This window comes from Cornus florida, unplaced genomic scaffold (genome assembly GCF_030987335.1).
Source record: "Cornus florida cultivar Cherokee Brave unplaced genomic scaffold, ASM3098733v1 CherokeeBrave_3.0.0_Hap2_Chr07, whole genome shotgun sequence".
In the NCBI taxonomy this organism is placed as follows: Eukaryota; Viridiplantae; Streptophyta; class Magnoliopsida; order Cornales; family Cornaceae; genus Cornus; species Cornus florida.
The window spans coordinates 12,766,341-12,777,899 of NW_026775577.1; the positions used below are offsets into that span (position 1 = coordinate 12,766,341).

The 11,559-nt window shown below is 35.5% G+C and overlaps 1 pseudogene; it reads left to right on the top strand.

Moving 5' to 3' along the window:
• Positions 1-2,028: 2,028 nt before the first annotated feature.
• On the top strand, positions 2,029-9,900 carry LOC132266409 (cysteine-rich receptor-like protein kinase 2; annotated as a pseudogene).
• The last annotated feature ends 1,659 nt before the right edge of the window (positions 9,901-11,559 follow it).

Here is an 11,559-nt window from a genome sequence, read left to right on the forward strand (position 1 = left end):
GTATGTGAGTAGAAATTAGTTTCAACTCAATATAAAAATGGAGTGAACCTTCTATAATAGATAAATAAATCAACAGTTTCTGGCAATTATCTGGTGGTTTATGTTATGTGTGTGTATGTGTTTTCCTATTTCATTTTCCTTTCACCTGCTTGATTTGAGGCACGTCATTCTATTTATACTAGCGTACTTATTTATTTAAAAAAAAGGTGGTTAAGGAAAAAAGATTGATTTAATTTTTTAAGATGAAAGAATTCAACATCTTAATTTAAAAATAAAAAAGAAAAATAAAAGAAGTAATAACAAAATATAATTTATTTGAAATATATGTATTGGATCAAAAAATCATTTTAGACATCTACATTTTTAAGAAGTTGGGACATTTATAAAGTAAATAACCAAAAAAAAAAAAAAAAAAAAGTGAATAATATAAAGTTTTTTTTTTTAACTTTTTTTTTTATGCATAAATTGTTCATGAGAGTAGATTTGTCCAATTTATTAAATTGTAAAGTTAAAAAAGTCTCATAAACGGTCAAAGCGTAATTTGGTCAATTTCTTATGTAAAGGGGGTGCCTTTGTCCATTTTTGAACCTTCAAGGGGTGTCTTTGTCCAAAAAATAAGTAAGTTTCCTTTGAGTGTCTTTTTGCCAAACCTAAATATAATTTTTTTTTCAAGGGGTGTACTTTACCCTAATTTTTTTTATTGCATTGTGCCCCCCTAAATATAATTTTTGACTCCATCCCTGACTCTCTTCACTCTGTGACAAGATTGGTAGTCGAGTGAGATAATAGGATTATCAAGTAGTATTGTAATAATGAATTATGTATTTTCATTGTGTGGACATACTCAATATGCTCAAGATTGAGAGGATTAGTGATAGACTGCTATCTGTTGTTGGATCAACTTTTTTGGACGTGTTTGCAACAGATGATTAGTTTTGGTTTGTTGTGCGCGTATTTGCTTTATATGGTTGGAATCTATCCTGCAACTTCAATCATTAAATAAGGTTGTTTTTTGGTTTAACAATCTGAACTCCAATAATACGATTAGGGTGAAGTTTTTAATGGCAAATATTCTCACCTCACATTTAGTTTTTAATGGCAAATACTCTCACCTCACATTTTGAAGATCGAGAGTTCAAATTTCTTGGGACTACTTCAAGAATTTTTTTATATAATAATTATGGATGCATGTGAGATGGAGGATGCATTTGTCAGTTCGATTATAATGTCCTCCAGGAGGCACAATAGGCAGTTGAACTTGCAAGGGAGGCTGCTTGGTTGGAAGAATTACATACAAAACTTCATTTCAATTGGTTGTCCTTCCAATAATTTTTTGAGGGTGGACCTTTTGAAGGCCTTCTTGCTTTTTACTTCTTTTGTATTGATTTGGGATTTTCATTGTGTGTTTTGAACTGTAAGTCTCTCTCAAGTTGTATTATTAAATATTATCACAATCAGGCAAAAAAAAAAAAAAAGGAGGTTAATTACCACTCGTTCTATTGTTGTCCTTAATTCAACGATTTGATGTGTTCATGAACAATTTTGGTGCCTTCAAATTGAATAATAATTGGTAGGAGGAATTTGAACTTGGATCAAATTTACAAAATTTTATCATATTATTGTATTTAATGAACATTAAATCAGATGGCATTATCTTTTTTCCTATTTTTTCTTATTTTTCTTTTTCTTTTTTAAAAATAAAAGAAGAAAAAAAAAAAAAAACCAGATTCAACATCTGTCCTAAAGCGAGGTTGATTGCCCGAACCATGTTATGAATAATATTGCTTAAATATATAGTATAATATAACCAAAAGACTCTTGACTCAATGAAATAACCTCCTCCAGGTTCAATTTTATGTTATTATTAATATGAATAGATCAATAACATGAATTTCCTTCAAACTTTTCTATTATTACATATCAATTAATTGACATACATTTTTTGTCACCTTTTTTTTTTTCCTACTTTCTACTATTACAACTATTCTTGGTCGTTTTACCGCTCCAAAATTACCCCTATGTACGAATATGTATAAGGAGTCGTCATTTGTCACTCTTTAACCGCTCGAACAGAAAAATCGTTGTCATATACCCGCCAAAAACATGGTGCCAAGAAGGACTCTGCATGAAAACCCTTAATCGTTGTCAAATTCCCCACGTCTCTCTCTCTCTTTCAAGATTCTCAGAAATTTATTGTTGGATGAAAACCCTTATTTGTTCTCTCTCATGAGAAATGCTAAAGTACCTTGACCTCACACGCATGAAAACACTAGTCTCTCACGTCAACTCTCCGGACGATTCACAGAGGTCAACGGCGACGAAGCTCTTCGAAATTCTGCTGCTGATGAATACCCTAATGCTCAATCGCGAAAACTCTCTCACCTCTTGCATTCGTTTCTCATTCATCCCTGGTAAAGCTTCCATCCAATCTCTCCAAAAAACATGTTCAAGAATTGACCATCATGGTGTTCGCTGAAATGCCCAAATCACTTGGTAAAATGTTAATACCTCATATTGATAAGCTTCACTCAACGTGCTTAAGCCGATTGGAGTCTTCGAATTCATGTATTCGAGTGTCTGCCATTTCTGCTTCAGCAAATTTGGTTTGAAGGGTCAAATTCTTCAGCCCAAGCATTTGCATTTGTGGGCCACCAAATTGAATTATAGCACTTCGAGTAGCTGTGGCGTGGCTTTTGGATCATCGAATGCAGTGAGTTCCATGTAGAGTTCATTGACAGACTCATCACATCCATTGAATGCAGTGAGTCCCACTTAGAGTTCGTTGCCGGATCCATCATTGTAGAAAAAGTCAAGGACACCATTCTCCATCTAGATCACTTGGTGCACAACCGATGTCCGAGTGAAGACCTGAATCACCTCCCTCAACCAACCGATGAGCTACAGAATCTTCAAAGTTGTCTTTACGCAAGTTTTCCAGTCCAACAATTGGCCAAACACGGCTCACAGTGACACAATTCAACAAACACGTTTGTATATAGAATAATAATAGTCAAGCTTCAGCTGAAGTCTTCCACGGCAGCCTTTGCATCCGTCGGATGCATTGTCCCGCCACAATGGAGATGATTGAGAGTTGAATTTCAATTTGTCTATCTGATGTAAAAAAACCAACCTTTTCAAGACATTTATGCATCACAAAGTGTTCAATTTATTAGACTCAACTTAGTGTTTATCGAGGTTGCTTGGGATTACCAGCAGTAAATATAATGGCTTAAATTAGACTTTACTATCACTATCATGGTTGAATAGTTTAGTTTGGATTGCTAGAGTTGTGGTCCTCCTGCCTTCTATCAGATTTTTATAAATGGCATAGAATTTTAAGTCCAACTTCCCTGTATATATAGTATTGCCCTTGCCTGACACTGGGCACAAAATAATGAGAACAACAATGAAAAGGTGGTGGTGGTGCCGCCGCCTGATGATGGTGGTTATTGAGGTGGTTGTATGGATGTCAGATACAGCGACATCTGACCCACAAACTAATCATCTGCTCAATGGATGCAGTCAATACAACGCCACGAACCTGCCCAACTTCTTCAGAAACCTGAATACCAGCTTCTTGGATCTCCGCAGCCAGCTTTCCAATAACAAAACACACTTTGCAACGGCACAGCATGCCAGGATTTCAGACCCTGTCTTTGCCATGGTTCAGTGCAGGAACTTCCTCTCTATAGCTGATTGTGTCACTTGCTTCGACGTTGCTGTGTTTGAAATACGCAACTGCTCGGCTGCCAACGGTGCTCGGGTCATCTATGATGGCTGCTTCCTCAGGTAACTTTCAATATTTGAATTTGTGACTTATCTTCATTGTAGTACGCAAATGAACCAAGCTGAGCCAAGTTAAACCAAATTCCTAGGCTTCCCAAATTTATAGAATTGGTTGAGCTTGGCATAGTCATGATCGATTTTGGAATTGCCTCAAATATGGTGTGTACTTGGGACTAATTAGAATGATATGGACTTGAGCTGGGTTTTGTTTGTGAGTGAGCAACGAAATTGAATGGTCTAATGGGTATTAGTTATGTGGGCTAAGTTTATATGTTGTGGGATGAATATATGTGCCATTTCACAAGTTGTGCCATAATCTTATTAAATAATGTCAATATTTGCTTTCACTCCTTAAAACTGACGTCTCATGGTATGATTGTACCATACTATTGGATTTGGTATCCGTTGGACTCACCTAAAAAAGTAGGATATTTTTCTTTCTTTCTTTTTTAATTTACTTTTTAATGTTATAAAAGGACACATGGTCCAATGATATCATGACACATCAGCTGTAAAGAGGAGGGGTTTCTCCTCATGCATCAGGAGATGAGTATTGTTCTAAATTCTCTTTTTCTAGCAAATAACTCCTGCAATACTCTTGGTAGACTTGAACCCTCCACCTTCCTGTTAAAAAGAAGGGGAATGCCATTACATTACATGCCTTGGTGTATATTAGACATTATTAAAGAATAAATTTTTATGAGCTTATAAAAAGATTTTTTCAAGCTTCCTAAGTAATTTGTATTTTGAAAATTTATGTTTAAGTCCATCTTTCAATTTCTTTGTATTGTGCTCTACAACCATTGGATGTAGTAGAATTGTGTATTTTGACAATTAAAATGCATTCATTAGACCTTATATTTGAGTTACACTTGTTATTTTCCTTATGAAAACCTATTCTTGTGAATGAGTCTGGACACTTGGGATGCTACTTAAGATTGACAATCATTACACAGTAGATTAATTAGTGTCTTCATTAGAGATTGGTACACATTTGTAGTATTTTAACTTTTGAAGGCAATTGGTAGCCTAACATTGTATTAAGAATTGTGATTCTGGGATGTCTTGAATAAATAATGATAAGGAAGGACATTAAACTTACTAGTAAACTTAAGGCCGGAGAATGAGCCTGAAACTTTTATGATGATCATCTCATGGTATGTAGAAATTTTATACTGTTTGCTTCTTTTTTGAAGGTATGAGAGCAACAATTTCTATGACCAGACCACTCAAGTGGGCCATGTTGGGCTATGTGGCAATCAAACTGCATCTCAGCCAACTGCTTTTGATGAGGCAGTAAAAGGATTATTAGCTGATCTTCAAGTCGCGACACCCAAGATTAGTGGTTTCTTTGCAGCAACAAAGAGAGAAGTGGTTGGTGGTAATGCATCAGTGTACACAGTGGCACAATGCGCTGAGACAGTAAGTGAGACTGGTTGCCAAGATTGCTTGGCAGTGGCATATGGCAACATACAAAGTTGCTCACAAGATACAGATGGTAGGGCTGTTGATGCCGGGTGTTTCCTCAGGTACTCGGAGACCGCTTTTTTCGCAGATAACCAGACAGTCAATATCACCCCTTTCCTTGGATCAGGAGGTGAGTCCTCCTCTCTTTTTAACTTCACTTCAAAATCAGATGAGTAATGGTTTTTGTTTTTTTGCATTGTACATTCTTCATTTTGCATATTAATTAATTGCTTGTCATTGGGTTAATCTCTTTTGGCTTTGGCAAATTACCTAAATTCCTTGTGATTGGAGTAGATGAAATGTAATTACTACTTGATAGGAAGTGTGAAGCCTTATAATACTGTACACTTTACCCCAACTTCGCTTTTTGGGGGGTATTTTAGAATTTTCACATTTGTTAAGTAAGTCTAATTCTATAGTAGTATAGTAGGGGAGGTGGTGATTTGTTCTGAAGGCTGTAATTTTGTGTTACCCTTCAACATAGTGAAATCTCAACGACTCTGTGGTTGTACCCCTAATTTTGGGTGAATCACGTAAATCTGTGTATATTGTACAACTTACACCAACTTCGCTTTTTTGGGGCTATTTTAGAATTTTCACACTTGTTATGCAGCGCTAATTCTATAGTAGTATAGTAGGGGAGGTGGTGATTCATTCTTAACTCTGTAATTTTGTTTTGCTCTTCAACATAGAAATCTCAACTTCTCGTGGATGTAGCCCTAGTGTTGGGTGAGCCGCGTAAATCTGTGTATTCTTGCTTGTGTTCCTGTTTCTTTTTCTATTAATTTACCCAAAGTATTGATAAGAAACTGCATTTGCTAGATATGAGGTCTACAAGAGTACTGTCATCATGAATAATGCTTAGGATCTCTCTTCCTCTCCTTCACAGATACACATTATTTAGCTCCTTCCAATTTGAAATTGCATATCATTTCTTGAAATTGCATAGTTTGTCATTTTTTATATCTGCAGGAGGTTCAAGCAAGAAGAAAGCTATTATTGGTGGAGTGGTTGGAGGTGTAGGCCTTCTTTTGCTTGTAGCTGCTTTATTTTTAAGGTATCACTTCTCAAATAAGCCGAAGGCAGCTCGAAGAGGTAAACCAAGATTTACAAGTTTAGTTTGTTATGAACAAGTTTTGGGTTCTTTTTATTTAAAATTTTAAATTTAAAATGATACAAATTGCCAAATTTGTGGCAAAATCAAAGTCATCACATTCGAGAAGTAGATAAATCACTTACTGATTTTATCTTTAATCCAGTTCATTACTGGATTTCACCCCCAACAATTGTATCTCACTTATTCCTAAACCATGTGACCCGAACCCATTTCCTCAGTCTTCAGTCCCTTGATTTTACTTCCAACCATCCAAATTAAAAACCCTTCTAAGTATTCAAAGTTCTATTTTTCTTTGTATTATTATTATTATTATTATTATTATTTTTGGTGTAAATTCAATCAAAATGGGAATTTTTCCCTCTGCATCAGGTGATATATTAGGGTCAACTGAGTTGCGAGGTCCAGTGAATTACAGTTTTAAAGATTTGAAGTCTGCAACAAAAAATTTCAGTGAAGAAAATAAACTAGGAGAAGGAGGTTTTGGTGATGTATACAAGGTAAATTGATGCATATTCAGTTGATATATCATGTATATTTTGGCTGATGTAAGATGTCGTCCAATTGCAGTTTGTAGTTTTAAATGAATCATGGTTTTTAAAAACTATGAAAAACATTATTTTTAGTTTAACTTGCGTTTTCATTGGTTCTTATAATTTTTATAATCCAATTTGTTGCTATTGCATTATTGGATTGTTTTTCAGACTAGGAGTGTTACCTTCTTTTTATGTAATTGAACAGGGAACTCTTAAAAACGGGAACATTGTTGCAGTGAAGAAACTAGACTACGTCTCCAGTAGAGCAAAGGCAGATTTTGAGACCGAAGTAAAGCTTATAAGTAATGTTCATCACCGGAATCTCATTCGTCTTCTAGGATGTAGTAACAAAGGACCAGACCTGCTTCTTGTTTATGAGTACATGGCAAATGGAAGCCTTGATAAATTCTTATACGGTAAGTTTGCCTCTTCTTTCTTGTCATAAAATGTTTAGATTTTTTGTTTTGGAAAGTGAAAATGTTTATATTTATTTTATAACTTGTTAGCTTTCGCGAGAAAGTTTGTGACAGAAAGAAGTCCATTCATTTACTTTTTTTTTTTTTCCCCCTTTTTTCTTGGGGATAGATCTGTAGCGGAACTATGAGTACAAGTAAGAAGCTTGAAAATAGAGTTCTTATGCAAAAAATTTAAGACAACTGTAGGAGCTTAGATTACACATGTTCCTAATGGAAGCAGACCATAGCCAGGCAGGTAGGAGGAGTTTCGAGATTATGTTTTACGCCCTTTTGGAGTATGGTGAAACTTCAATTCCATGAACAGGAGCAAAGATTGTCTGAAAAAATGACATATCCAAAAAGAGCTATATAGTGGATCAATCACTATCTTATTAAGAATTAAGAAATGTTGCAGTGGATTTATTTGGCAGAACTTTCATTACACAATCTAAATTTGAAGTAATTTACAGAATCAATACATTTGGTAATGCCTTCTAAGTAATTATTGCTCCTACTGGGGCTTTATGCTTATTGGAGAAATATTAACATTAGTGCCATCCCATGGCCAGTGAAGACATTTGATTTTTATCTGTTAAAAAGGGACAATGCATTTGAGAAGCAGTAGAAAAAGAAAAAGAAAAAGGGACACACACACACACACCCACAGAGCATCATATACATGTTTGTTCATTTCCATCAAAACTAAATATGTTTTTTATTTTACCTTCTATTTTATGTAAAATAATTTTTCATGTTGGGCAGGTGAAAGGCGGGGAACTCTAAACTGGAAGCAACGGTTTGATGTAATCTTTGGAATGGCTAGGGGTCTTGCTTATCTACATGAGCAGTTCCATGTATGTATTATACATCGAGATATAAAATCCAGCAATATTCTGCTGGATGATAATTTCCAGCCCAAAATTGCTGATTTTGGGTTGGTAAGACTTCTACCTGCGGATAAGAGTCATGTCAGCACCAGATTTGCTGGAACCTTGTAAGTTAGAGTAAATGCAATCACTTAATTGCTTGGATAACCTCGATCTTTGTTTTAGTATTCATAATAAATTTAGTACTCAAAAATTTATCAGATCAGATTATGTTATGAATTTGATTGTTAAAAATTGGTCAGTGGCAGAGCAATGCATCTGCTGGAGTAGTTTCCATAAATTCACCATTGAAAGAAAATTCAGAATATAAGTTTTGTTTATCAAAAAAAAAAAAAAAAATTCCTTGCTATGACCTCTCTTTTGATGCCAAGTGCAAAAACCCTGGGCATTTATGAATTTCAAACTGCTTTGGAATCAATACTTGCTTCTTTTCTGGTGCAGCATTTATATTCTGTTTATTTGCGTCCAAACAATATTAGTTTCCAGCAAGTGGAAACAAATTTTGATATCAAATTCATGACATCTTACAGGAGACAGTTAAAAATAAATCCTCTGAGACCTCAGTTCAAAGAATTTGTAGCATTTTGATGATTTGAACCATCTGCCTTTGATTGCTCGGGAACCTCTTAGTTTTTTCAGTGAAAATGGATTTACTAGAGGATATTTGGGTGCCTAATATAATTGAATCAGTCCATTGTGTTTAATTTATAACATGCATTAAATTATCATACCTTCAAAAGTATAATTGCAAGCCGTTCACAATTTCTGATTCTCATGCATCAGGGGTTACACAGCACCGGAGTATGCCATCCACGGGCAGTTGCTGAGAAGGTTGATACCTACAGCTTTGGTGTTGTGGTCCTGGAAATCATAAGTGGCCAAAAGAGCAATGAAATGAAGGTCGAGGAAGAAACTGAATACCTCCTTGAAAAGGTAACTTATCGTAACCATAAACTCGAGCACCCTTCTTTTCTAAAAACCAGAAGTGCATCTGGAAGCTGAATATGCATTTGAAGTTAGGAATTCTTATTTCAATTATCCAATGCTTTTATGTCTTATAGGCATGGAAACTGTACGAGAGGAATATGCATTTGAAGTTGGTGGACGAGACATTAGACCCAAGTGAGTACAAAGAAGAAGATTTGAAGAAAATCTTAGAGATTGCTTTGATGTGCACTCAGTCGCCAGTTTCTCTTAGGCCAACAATGTCTGAGGTGGTTGTTTTGCTTTTAAGCGAGCGCTCAGCAGAGCCTAGACGCCTAAGCAGGTCTACCTTCCTTGAGTCTGACCTGAGGATTCGCGGGGATACATCCACTTCTACTGGCTCATCAACATCCAATGCCACTGCCTCAATTACTGAGTTCACAGGTCGCTAGCATCTAGACTCATTGGACTATTAAGTATATGACTACGTTCATTATCTTCAAGTCACTTTAGCACCACAATTTACACAGAACTTTAATTCTTCAATTCATATATGTAATCATAACATTCATGTTTGTAACTTATGGTATATTCACCGCCTGTCAAATATCGTTCTTGCAAGGGTTAGACTGCTGTTTCTGTGCATTGCAAATTGCAATCCCCTCAACTGGTTGTAACCCTTTATACGTCGAGTGTAATAAATGGAATGGTTTTCATATCCAAGGTTGTTCCTTGTATCCTTGTGAGTTTTTGTTTGTTCATATGTTGAAATCGCTTTTTTCCACTAACTGGCGGGGAAAAAAAAAGCGCACACGCACACACTCACACTCCTAATGCTTATCTATTGATTCATTGAGCTACAAAACCACCATTAAGGTGGACAGAGCTTGCAAGCTGGATAAAATGTGGTGCTGCCTGGGTGTTGTAGTCTATCCATTTCAGCAATCATCACGGCGAAGCTCACCATAGTCTGAGAGGTTGAATCTCTAGGCTGGGTGGGGAGAAAGTATGGTCTTTGTCCATGTTCTAAGGATTTCATGGCACGGTGAAGGGCAGAGTAGTGCTCGATGTCCAGTTCAGTTGTGGTTGATTATGGGGGATTCAAAGAGCTGTGTTCAATTTACCTATTTGAAGAGAGATTTAAGGGCTAAATAGATTTGATTTTTATTTTTTATTTTATCTTTTATCTTTTATCTTTTTCTTTTTTTGGGTAAACTTTGGAAACTGAAGTGGTCGTTATGTTTGTTAGAACAGTTATGTTAGCTGGCAAAAAAGGCGGGAATCAGCATAGTTTTATTTGCCAGTTATAATTTCGTTAAGTTTGTTTATAGTTAACGTGAGGCCAACATGTCCACCTAATTGTTTTTCTTCAAAATGAAGTATAATAACAAGATTGGATCTGTTGGTCTCATGTTATATAGCTTTGTGACTTTGTTGAATGACAATTGAATCCGTTGGTCTCATGTTATATAGTTATGTGACTTTGTCGAATGACAATCAGTGACAGATTTAGAAAATTTTATAAGAGGGGCGGATTTTTAATTTGTGAGGGCAAACTTATATAGTGGGTCCATTTTTATAATTTTAATTAGGGTTTTTTTATAAATTTTCAAAAATATAAAGTATAAAATGCAAAATAATAATAATAATAATAAAATAAATAGTGGGGCCGAATTGTAATTTTAGTGGTGAAATTTTCATAAATTCTTAAAAAAATTAAGTATATATATAAAAAAAAAAAAAGGAATCCAATGGGGCAAATTGTAATTTTAGTGGAAGTATCTTCATAAATTCAAAAAAAAATTAAGACATAAAATGAAAATATACGTTGGGTCTGTGCCTGATGACAATGTGCCCGTTGCAACGTACTCAAAAGCTTAAACTGTTAGGTGGGGCAAGTCGCTGCTTGTGACATTCTCTCCCACCTGAATTTGCAACGCTTTTGTTGTTGTCGGGTCACCCTGTCTACCAGAGGTGAAGCATCCGGACACATCTGGGTTGGGCGCTTGGTGTGGCACCAGATCACGGATTGGATTTAGCTCCGATACCAACTATAATGGACGGATGCTTTGCAATTAAACTAAAAAACTTAAATTATTAAGTGGAGCTAACACCCAAACTCATATATATTCATTCACTTTCCCATCCCAATACAACGTGGAACAAGTCTCTACTTGTAACACTTGTCCATTAGGATGTGATGCCTAGCCTCCAAACCGTCCTTTTTAACATCCCTAATTGGAGGATTTAATGTGTGCTCATTAAGAATTTTAGTGTATTCAAGTTGAATCCAGTTTGTAAAAGAATTAGAGCTTATGTCAAATTCACAAAATTTCATCAGATTATTGTATCCGGTTTGTAAACTGAATTTCATCATATCGAATTGGAAT